This window comes from Callorhinus ursinus, unplaced genomic scaffold, assembly GCF_003265705.2.
Source record: "Callorhinus ursinus isolate GAN/ISIS: 27379988/994484 unplaced genomic scaffold, GSC_fseal_2.0 scaffold29, whole genome shotgun sequence".
NCBI lineage: Eukaryota > Metazoa > Chordata > Mammalia > Carnivora > Otariidae > Callorhinus > Callorhinus ursinus.
Window position 1 is genome coordinate 693,589 of NW_027397091.1, and position 10,954 is coordinate 704,542.

General features: G+C 46.8%; 2 pseudogenes; both read right to left on the reverse strand.

Moving 5' to 3' along the window:
- LOC141370241 (isoleucine--tRNA ligase, cytoplasmic-like) overlaps positions 1-2,581 on the reverse strand; it is a 2,997-nt pseudogene extending 416 nt beyond the window's left edge.
- Positions 2,582-2,623: 42 nt separating this feature from the next.
- Positions 2,624-3,429, reverse strand: LOC112827923 (isoleucine--tRNA ligase, cytoplasmic pseudogene; annotated as a pseudogene).
- Between the last annotated feature and the right edge of the window lie 7,525 nt (positions 3,430-10,954).

Below are 10,954 nucleotides of genomic sequence, written 5' to 3' on the forward strand. Positions count from 1 at the left end.
AAGAAAGAAAGAAAGAAAGAAAGAAAGAAAGAAAGAAAGAAAGAAAGAAAGAGAAAGAAAAGAAAAGAAAAGAAAAAAGAAAAGAAGAAAAGAAAGGAAAGAAAGAAAAGAAAAGAAAAACCATCTGTGTTTGGACCCAACTGCCAGAGCTTTAATGTAACAATCTGGGATGGGGCCCAGATACTGGTGTTCTTCATAAGCTCCCTGGATGATTCTAAAAGTGGACCAGAGTTGAGAACCAGTGGCTTACATTAATCATGGCCCTTCACTTGGGGCTGGGCAGGGGTCTCAGTTAGGATTAGATTCAGGTGCAGGGAACAATGCACAACATAACCATGGCCCAAATAAGGGAGGGGTTTATTTCTGACTCCCATAAAAGTTCAATGATAGTTGGATCAGGGCAGGGTCAGCCCCCTGCAGTGTCAAATGCTCAGATGCCTTATGTTCTTGCCATTCCCTGCAAGGCCTCCATTCCCAAGTTCATTCAGGTATGTGCCAGGGTAAGGCTGCCTGAACCACATTGATAATGAACATTAGAAGTCTGCTGTTGGCCGGAACACAGAAACATTCATCTTCATGTTCAAAGTCTCCATGGGGATTTCTTGATAATTTCATCTGTGAGTCTCATTCAGAAACAGCTTTAGCTTCCTGCTCTGAAGGCCAAACGCCTTGGCTGCTCCAACAGAAGACCTTGGCGGGCGAGTCAACTCTACCTAAGTGGGGTTTCCAGTGGGAGAGTACCCACTGTTCCTATTAAACACTCTTGCGGGCCTGTTCGGGAACTGCATGTTGATGCACTTGCAGAGATCAGTGCCTGGCTGTCCACTATAGCGCAGGCAGACCCTGCTGCCATCCTAAGGGTTTTTCCAGTGAGACTCAATAAGTGGTTTGGTTTCATATTTCTGTTTCACCATGGAAGACAGCCAGCTCTGTATTTTTTACACCAAAAATACCAGTAACAACACTTCAGCTTTAAAAAGTGTAACCTATTTACTTTTGGCTTATCTGGAAGTAATCCTCCCATCTTGCTTACTGCCACTTGTACAAATGTTAAGATCGACATAAATACAAGCAGGCCCAGGCAGGGATGATCCTCTGGTGAGTGTAATTTCCAGTTCAGACCCCTTTAACTGTTTAAATATTTATTTATTTATTTATTTATTTATTTATTTATTTATTTATTTTATTTATTTGAGAGAGAATGCAAGCAGGGGGAGGAACAGAGGGAGAGGGACAAGCAGACTATCTGTACTTAGCATGGAGCCTGATGCAGGGCTTGATCCCATGACCCTGAGATCATGACCTGAGCCAAAATTAAGAGTTGGATGCTAAACCAACTGAGCCACCCAAGTGCCCCTAATTTCTTTTTTCTTGAGTAAGGACTTTATCTGATGTTGGAACTGGATATGGTTTCAAGAGAGCCTTTATGGTGGCAAGTATGAACTCCATGTGGCTTTCGATAACATTCAGGTACTTCCCTTCAGACTTTGCTTCATAATAAGCTATAATTTCATCAGTTACAACCAGATTGCACTTTTTGTGAAGTTTCTGGTTGTAAGCTACTCCTTCATCCATATAAGAGAACTAAAGCCTGAGCATCCCTCCTGTTGTCTGATCAAAGGTGTACATGAGACGAATGTCCTCTTCATGCAGTTCATGCCTTCCGCAACAATGGTCCCCCTCTCCTGGAAGCGCCCCAGCTCCTCATCCCTCAGCTGCTTGATGGACACATCACAGCCTTCAAGTTTCCCTTCAGAGGCTTCCCCAGGACCGTGGGATCAGGATCTGCCCTTAGGTGAATGCCATGTGTGTATTTTGTCTGTAGATAGCATAACTTTTCAAACACTCAATTCCTCAGTGATAGACATCTCCAAAGACTTGATCTCAGTAAGAGATTCTGGATCCTGATGGATAACCATAATTTCTTTCAAAAGATACTTTATCAGAATGCTTTTGGAGTCTCAAATCACTCACCTACATTCAATCACAGACCACATCCAAGACACTGCACCCTCCATTTTCTTGTCAGTCAGCTCCTCTCAAACATGGGGCAGCGTGAGGTAGTGGATGCTGAGTGTGTCTGTAATCCTGGACAGAAATAGGGTCAGTCAGCATCTTTAGATTCTGGTACATCAACTCAGTAGGAAAAGTGTATAGGGGGCCATAAATCTGCACAGGGAAGGCAGGACACTAAACAAGGTCTCCAGGGCCATAACATAGTCCTTCACCCTTTCATCTTCTCCGGTTCCTCCTGACATACCAGTTGGTCAGGACATCCGTGAACTTGATCAGGCAAAGCACCACATATAGAACCTGTAACATGTCATTTCAGTCTCAAAGAACCCAACAAGTGACTGCACGAAGGACAGGACCCACCGGTCTGTCATGTTAGCACTTTCTTAAAACATGTTCTCATTGTAGAAGAATTCCATGTCTTCCTTCTTCTGCAACTTCAGGACGTTCAGATGAAGGAGCGAAAGGCATTGTACCAAGAGAGCCACACATGCTTAAGGACATCACACACATCCTCCTTCTTAAGGCAGAGGTTTTCTGCTCTCACCACAGGCGAGTTAATCAGATATAATCTGAAGGATCTTGAACATCCTTGTATTTCTGGTGAGATTCAAAAGTTGGAAAGTGGAGTGTTGCATGCGGTAGAGAAGGGTTTAACTTTCATACCTCTATCCACAAGACCTTTATTGTAGAGTTGTTTGAAGACCCAACAGACAGATTCCATGAATTGTGGGTACAGACTGTTGTAGTCATTGTCAAGGTCAATCCCCTGGACAACTCTTCTAACGGTGGACTTCTAACGGTGGATTTGCACTCAGTACAGTATCTCACCACAAATTGTTTGGCACTGATGGTTATGCTCTACAATCCCCATTTTGGCTACATCCTCTGGTCCTCTGGTTCCCAGTGTCTTTTTTTTTTTTAAGATTTTATTTATTTATCTGACACAGAGAGAAACACAGCGAGAGAGGGAACACAAGCAGGGGGAGCGGGAGAGGGAGAAGCAGGCTTCCCGCGGAGCAGGGAGCCCGATGCGGGGCTCGATCCCAGGACCCTGGGACAACGACCCAAGCCCAAGGCAGACGCTTAACGACCGAGCCCCCCAGGCGCCCCTCCCAGCATCTTATCAATATCATGTTCCACAGGTAAGCCACGACGATCCCATTCAAATGTTCTGTCAGCATGAGACCCACTCTGGTGAGCATATCTGGTAACTATATCTTTAATTGTCCCTGCAAGTGTATGTCCATAGTGAGGCAGTCTAGTTGCAGAAGGAGGCCCATCAGAAAATGTAGATTGGGGCCCATGTTTTGATTGCTTTAAGCATTCCTGAAAACAATTAAATTCGGACCAGAACTGCACGATTTTCTCTTCTTTGGCAGGAAAATTCATGTTTTCTGGAACTTGCTGAACCATGTTGTTGCTGAGGGGCCCCCAGGCCAGGGCGCCACAGAAAAGCCACGTCCACACCACTGCCAGGGGTCCTCAGGTGATATATTCTCCAGTATTTCTGCTAATGCTGTTATGCTTTTGTATGTTTATATGCTTTAGGTCATTATTTTATCTGAAATGTAGTTTTGTAAAAGGTGAAAGATAAATACCTAACTTTATTTTTTCCAAAAATGTTAACTAATTGCCCCGGTATCATTTATTATCTTTACTCCCAGATCAGAAATCCTACCTTTATCAAATGCTAAATTTGCACTTATATATTAGATCAAACCATGTGCAATTGTTGATCTCTGTCACCTCCCTCAGCTTTATTTTCTCAATTATCCCAGTCACTACTAGATGTCATATTATATATTTGTTCACTTGTCTCTGTCTCTCACTTGAATGTAAGTTCAGTGAAGGCTAGAATTTTGTTATTTTTGCCAACTTCTGGTTCATAGGTATCTGCTAATTGAAATAATGAAATTTATCCTTGAGTCTGTTATTATACATTGATGGGTTTTATAATGCTGGGCCATCCTTATATGTTAGAAAAGCGGGCTTGGTTATGATATAGTAGTATTCTTTAAGTATCCGGCTCTATTTGCTCTGCTAACCTCTATTTAAGTCTTTTGCATCTGTGATCCTAAAAGAGCTCTTTTCCTTGTTTCTGCTCCCATCAACCAGTCTGGGCATCAGGACTGAGAAGAAGGGCTTTTAAAAACGAGACAGGTGGAGTGCCTGGGTGGCTCAGTCAGGTAAGCATCTGACTTTTGATTTCAGCTTGGGTCATGATCTCAGGCTAGTGGGATGGAGCCCCGAGTTGGGCTCCATGCTTGGAGGGGAGTCTGCTTGAGGTTCTCTCTGTCCCTCTCCCTATGCCCCTCCCCATGCCTCTCTCTCTCTCTCTCTCAAATAAATAAATCTTTTTAAAAAATTAAAAAGAGACAGGCATGGCCTGGAAGTGGACACAGGGTAGGAGCTATTGGGAGAGCTTGGAGTGTCCCTGCACATTCTTTCTGGGTATGCCAAGAATGTGAGGTCCCTAACTGTTCTTTGTGCCATTTCTCAGGCTTGTGCTTGCAGAGCAGCTTTGAGGAATGTAGTAATATCTCCCTCCAGGACAAAGAGCAGGCTTGCTTATTTTCTGCTATAAAAGAAGTGGGTTCCCCAGGCTCAGTTGTCCTCAGATGCAACACAAACCTATTGCATGCACAGCATCCACTGAGGCCCTCCACGTTGCCCCTGTGGGACTTGGGGGGAAAGGGAGGCAATGTAAACATTCTGCTTATGCTGTTTGCTGTGCCAAGAGTAATAAAGTCCTTAGTCTCTGGCCAGGAGTCTCATCTTGGCCAGCCTCCATGAAAGAGTAAGAGGCCAATTAATCACTGATCATCAGTATAAATTCAAATTCCAGGCCCTGACAGTTTTGGCAGTGAGGATGGGATGCTAACAGAGACATGGCCTTTCTGGAACAGGAAGGACCCTGTGGACCTGGCATATGTTAGTGAATCATCTTCCCGAAATGGTGGGCGGCAGGGTGAGGGGGGCTCAAGTGAGGATCTCACAGTGGCCTATCTGTTACTGAGACAAAGCACGGAGAGGTAGGATTGAAACAAGCCCCCGGAATGGTGCTTTGGTTCCCCCTTACTCTCATCCGTGCAGGAGGTGGATGGGACATTATGACAGTGGGGCAACAATATGGATGTGGCTGCTGAATCAAAGGACTCCAAAAGCTGAAATAACTGGTATCAGTCGGTATGTTTGAAATAGAACTTTAGGTGAACCAAAAGCTTTACAGATGTATTTGGGTGAGCCCCACCGGTGGCCATTCAAACCCAAAGTGACCAAAAAACTTTGCTTGCTGGCACAGATCTGCTGTGTCCCTCTGTGTGCCCTGATCCCTCTCTTCCCTCAGCTGCTTTGATGAGAAAATGGAATATGCTGGGAACTTCATGGAGGGAAGGGCCTCAAACGTTTGTAGCTCTATAGGAACCAAGCACCCATGTCACCACCTTACCATGTCCTGTGGATAGATGCAGCCAGGGTGGCTGAAGGCACTAAGGAATGCAGTGTGGAACAGGGGTAAAATGACCCCGGGCTCAGGTGCTCCCTGGACTGACACTAGAGGTACATGTGGGAGGGGGCAGTGGTATGGCAACTCTAAAGCTGGAAGCCAAGAGAAAATAAAAGCCTGCCGGCTGCCCCCACTGCTGCCCCATGGGCTAGCCTCCCCTGCCCTCCAGCGCTCTCTGCTCTCCTCCATCCCTCCTCTGCTCCCCTGCCCCCACCCCCCCAGAAACCCCACAACCTTCCCACTCCTCTGCCTTTGAATAGCATGATCTCCGGACACCTGGGTGGCTCCGTCAGTTAAGTATCTGCCTTCAGCTCAAGTCATGATCCCAGGGTCCTGGGATCAAGTCCTGCATTGGGGGGGGGGGGGGGGGGGGGAAGGGGGGGGCCTTGCTCAGCAGGGAGCCCCCCCCTCCCCCTGCCTGCCCCCCCCCCCCCCCGCTTGTAGTCTCTCCTGCTCTCTCTCTCTCTCTCTGACAAATAAATAAATAAAATCATTAAAAAGAAAAAAGGAATAGCATGATCTAGCTCCTGCAGCTGTTACAACTGATTGGCACACACTAAACTCCTTGGTCTGTTTTTCCATAAGGTAAAAAAATCACCAAATTTCAACTGCTGGGCTCTGAACGACGTTTGCAGTAAGGAAGGGAGATTAAAGCAGTCCTATAGCTGGGACCTTTGGGCCAATTCAGTGTTCTGCGTTGGGGGTGCCACGGCTGAAAATGTAATTGGTATTGATGCTTGTACAGGCTTGTGCTGAGAGTGCCCCTACTTGTCAGCGCATTTGCCCATCCGGAAGCTGCTGCTTGTCCATAAGTGATTCCTGAGCACTCGGAACGGTCTGGAACAAACTATAGGCTTCCAAGAGGAAGAAGGTGAACGGGAAAAGTAGCCTCTACGGCAGCAATTACGCAGAGGCCATTTTTCCAGCACAACAGCGCCACCAGTCGGCCACAGTCAAGAAGTACATCGATTTTTTTTTTTTTTTTTAAAGAACCTACTACCTTGTTTGTGACCCATACAGGTCCTGTCACTTTCCACCTGACGTCCCTCGTTCTGGGATAGGTCAACTTGGATTTGGTGGCTATCAAGAGAGGAGAATAAAAGGCCTTCACAGTCAAATGTAAATGCTTTATTCAAGAGCACAGCTGGCCCGTCCTGGACATAATCTGAATTGTACATGAAAGAGTGGTGGCAATCCGTTTGGGGAGAACTCCCTTCCTCACTTCATCACCTGAAGCATCACCTGCTAGCTCAATGGGGCCCTCAATTCACAGAAGGTCCCCTCAAGTTCCTGCCTGGTTCACTGGTGGTTTGGTTACCCTGACACCTGATGATGTCCACACTCAGCCTCCGCACCAGCAAGGCAGAATCAAAATAACCATGTTCATTCTGCTCGATGCGCAGAACTCAAGGCAGTGGTGATAGCTCTAGCCGATACTTCCCCTGATGAAATGTGGCCCGCGTTTACTGCCTTTTGTGTTGTTGTCAATGACCTAGCTGTCCTGTTGGCGAGACTGGCAGATCAAAGACATTTTTCTTGGGAGCTGCAAACCGTGGAAACAAATCTGCCAATCAGACACCCTGGGTCATTCATGGAGATGCGCATGGTAAGGACCCTTCTCTAGTACTACCTACCGGATTCAGGCTGCCCACCCAGACTGCACTGGCCATACAACTGGCACCACTGCCTAGATCCATCACTGCACGAGGCATGGCAACACATCCACCATTGTGGACAGGGCACAAAGTAAAGAACTGTATGTTTCTGATGCAGAAGCCACCACTACATAGCAAACTCATAATGCCTCCCAGAAGTTAGACTGTCTCACAGTAAAGAAGCCACATCGCATGGGGCATTGCTCCTGTCTGCTCCTAGATGACTGACTACCTCAGACCTTTGACCCCCTCTCTGGACGATCACAGGTACCTTGCTGCTGTGGGTCCATTTTCAGGTTATCGTGTCCCTACCCTACTCTGATCAGGAGACTACCACACGCCGTGGCCCTCGTAACTAAGCCATGGCAAGTTTTGACTTTTCACACCATCTACAGTCTGACTGCGATGCACCCTTTGTTGCGAAAGCCACCCAACAAGGAGCCAATAGTCAAGGTATTTGATGGCCATGCCATGCTCCCCACCATCTTCAGGCATTCCATATTATCAGGCATTGGAATGGCCACCTCAAAAATAAACTCAAAAACCCCTGACTACCTCCCTCATCTCCTTTTGGTCCACACATCTCAGTGAGACAGACAAAACCCCTGACTACCTCCCTCATCTCCTTTTGGTCCACACATCTCAGTGTGGTCACTGAGCACAGTTGTCCCCAGGCAAGAATCATCTCTCAGCCATTTCTTCCGTGATGATCAGGACAAAAGGGGTGGGTTATATAGACCTTTTCTGAAGATTTGGGACTCTGACTATTCCTGGGCATAGTGCTTCCTTTTGTCCCCCAGCATCAACCCCAGGCCAGCCTAGCTGCTACAGCCTCTGGTTGTCAGCCTGGCAGAAGGGGGTGGGGGATTCAAACTTCATTCTGGTTTAGCCACCTGAACTCTCCTGATGGATTTACCTGATCCTAGGTCATAAAGGTAATGACCACTTGGTTGAGTGCACTGCTTGCCAAGTCCCCCTACATTGGCCCACAGAGGCCAAGGTGGGAGATATAAGGGGTCTCTGCACATTTTGTGCCACTCATACCTGGCCCCGCCAGATAACAGTCAGGGTGTGAGTAGGGAAAGACTGGAGAAAAGGTGAAGTGCTCGCTACTGAAATGGGACACACTGCTCCCACAGGTATGGAGGCCTGGTGGCATCTTAGATGCCAGGAGGTGCAGGGAGGGAGGGGTGACTCACGTTTTCTGTTCCCCAATCCAGGACTGCAGCCTAGCAAAACCATCACCTAGTTTATACGAGTTAAATTTCAGCTGGCAGCCTGACCCCTTCTGGGTTTGTCGTCCTGTCCACATGCTACAGAAACAGCAAACTCACATCTTCCATGGCTGGTCCTGAACTATTCCGCTGTGCCCTTTGCCACCAGTGGCAGCTCCGAAATATGGAACCTCCCGTCCCCTGACCTTGTACAAACACCCCATCCAGCACAACCTTGTTGCAGTCTGACTGGTACAAATGCACATATTTTGCCTGTCTCCCAAGTGGTCTTGGTTCATATATGGTAACCGAGGCTGCACCTATTTGGTGACATTGCCCATGTGGCTTAACCAAACCTGTGTAATGGTGATACAAATCAGAATTCACCACAAATCTTGAACTGGAGTAACATGTGACTCTTCGAGGCATATGTTTGTATGTGGGCTGTGGAATATCTCTCCATTAGGGATGGGAATTACTTTTTGGCCCATCTATTACCTCCTATAATTATTGGCAGTGACATAAAAAATCAGCAGATTAGTCTAAAACTCACTTGTGAGAATTGTAATGGTTTATAACCTGGGTTTAGACTATATCCCGACCTTCTGAAATTAGACCTACTGATCCCCTTGGGACTCATTCACTGGTGACTAAGTCTGGGACCCTAGGTGGCAAGGTTGAAGCCAATACTTTAGGTTGGCCTCATCTTGATGCTTCAAGTTCTATAGATAGTAGACTTAATTAAATTCCACATGAGACAGATTGAGCGGATTTGGTCCCAGTCTCTGTTGATCAGATTAATCAGTGTGGCGGATGGAGTGGCATATTCATGTGAATATTCAAGTCAGCCAAGAATCTGCAGGGCCAATTGCTGGGAGAGGCCAAACCACATCAGCCCTATGCATCACTGTACATTTGTACTGGGCATGCCAGGAATATAGGGCCCTGACCACTCTGCCTGGGGTATTTCTCAGGGTTGTGCGTGCAGCAAGCAACCGTGAGGTTGCCTCAAGGACAAAGAGCTTGCTTATTGATTTCTACAAAAGAGGCAGCTTCCCCAGTCTCATGTTGATGCAACACAAACCCACTTCGTGCACAGCACCCAGAGGGCTCCCCCGTGTGGCCCCTGTAGGACTCGGAGGGCAAGGGAACTGATGCAAACATGATCGCTCCTTGCTGCGCTGTGAGTAATAAAGTTCTTTGTCTCTGATCTAGGAATCATATGTCTTCAGCCAGGATCCGTTAACAGGTTAACATTAACATCCAGTAACAACTTAACTTATTAGCTTGAAAGTAGGGCAAGTTCAGATTCCAAATACTTACATGTAGTGCAGTGAAAGAGAATAAATGGTCAGTGCTAGAAAGGGTCTTAGGAGAAGGGCTGTCCTTGGGTGTTAGCACGGTCTGCTCGGGCTGCCAGGACAAAATATCATGGACGAGGGGCTTACGTCACAGACAGTTATGGTCCTATGTGCTGGAGGCTGGGAAGTCCAAGCTCAAGGTGCTAGCCGATTCATTTCCTGGTAAGGACTCTCTTCTGGCTTGCAGCTGGCCACCTTCTCACTATGTCCTCACATGGTGGGGGGAGAGCTTTCCCTTCCTCTCCTCCCAAGGGCACCAACCCTGTGGGATTAGTGCCCCATCCTCATGATGTCATTTAACCTTCACCACCTCCTCACAAGCCCTGTCTCCAAATACAGTCACATTGGGGGTTAGAGCTTCAGCATAGGAATTACAGGGGGACATAAATATTCAGTCCATAACCGGTGTCATTCAGGTGTCAGCTAAGACTAGAGAAGAGAGAAGCATTTAAAGAAATGTGGAGAATATGAGGAAGTGGACTAATTATGGAGAAGGATATGGCCGATGTTTTGGGAGATGAGGAGGTAGTGGAGGATGAGTCAGGGCCAAAGAGAAGAAGAGCATCGTGGGACTAAGTATGTGGCCAGGAGGGCCAACCTGTGGAATCCACAGTTTCATAGATGAGTGACAGAAACAGGCATGAGAAGCATGAAAACAAACAAAAACTTTTATTGAGTTAAAGTTATTAAAAGTCAGCACTAGGGTGCCTGGGTGGCTCAGATGGTTAAGCGTCTGCCTTTGGCTCAGGTCGTGATCCCAGGGTCCTGGGATCGAGTCCCGCATCAGGCTCCCTGCTCCTTGGGAGCCTGCTTCTCCCTCTGCCTCTCTGTCTCTCTCTGTCTCTCATGAATAAATAAATAAAAATTAAAAAAAATAAAATAAAATAAAAGTCAGCACTAGGAATACTACACAGAAATGGGAAAATTCTTACACATGACAACATGGATAAACTCTCACAGGTCTAACGAGGAGTAAAACCCAGATACAAAAAACTCCATAGTGCATGATACCGTTTAGACGAACTCCCAGGATGGAGAAAATTCGTTTACGGTGCTCGAAGTCAGGAGAGGGGCATGCACTGATAGGGAGGAGGTACCAGAGAGGCTGCTGGGATGTGGCAAAGGGCTTGTATCTTAATCCAGGCAGGGGTTACATGGGTATATATGTGCAAAAACTTTATCAAAGTATACAAGTGAAATTAC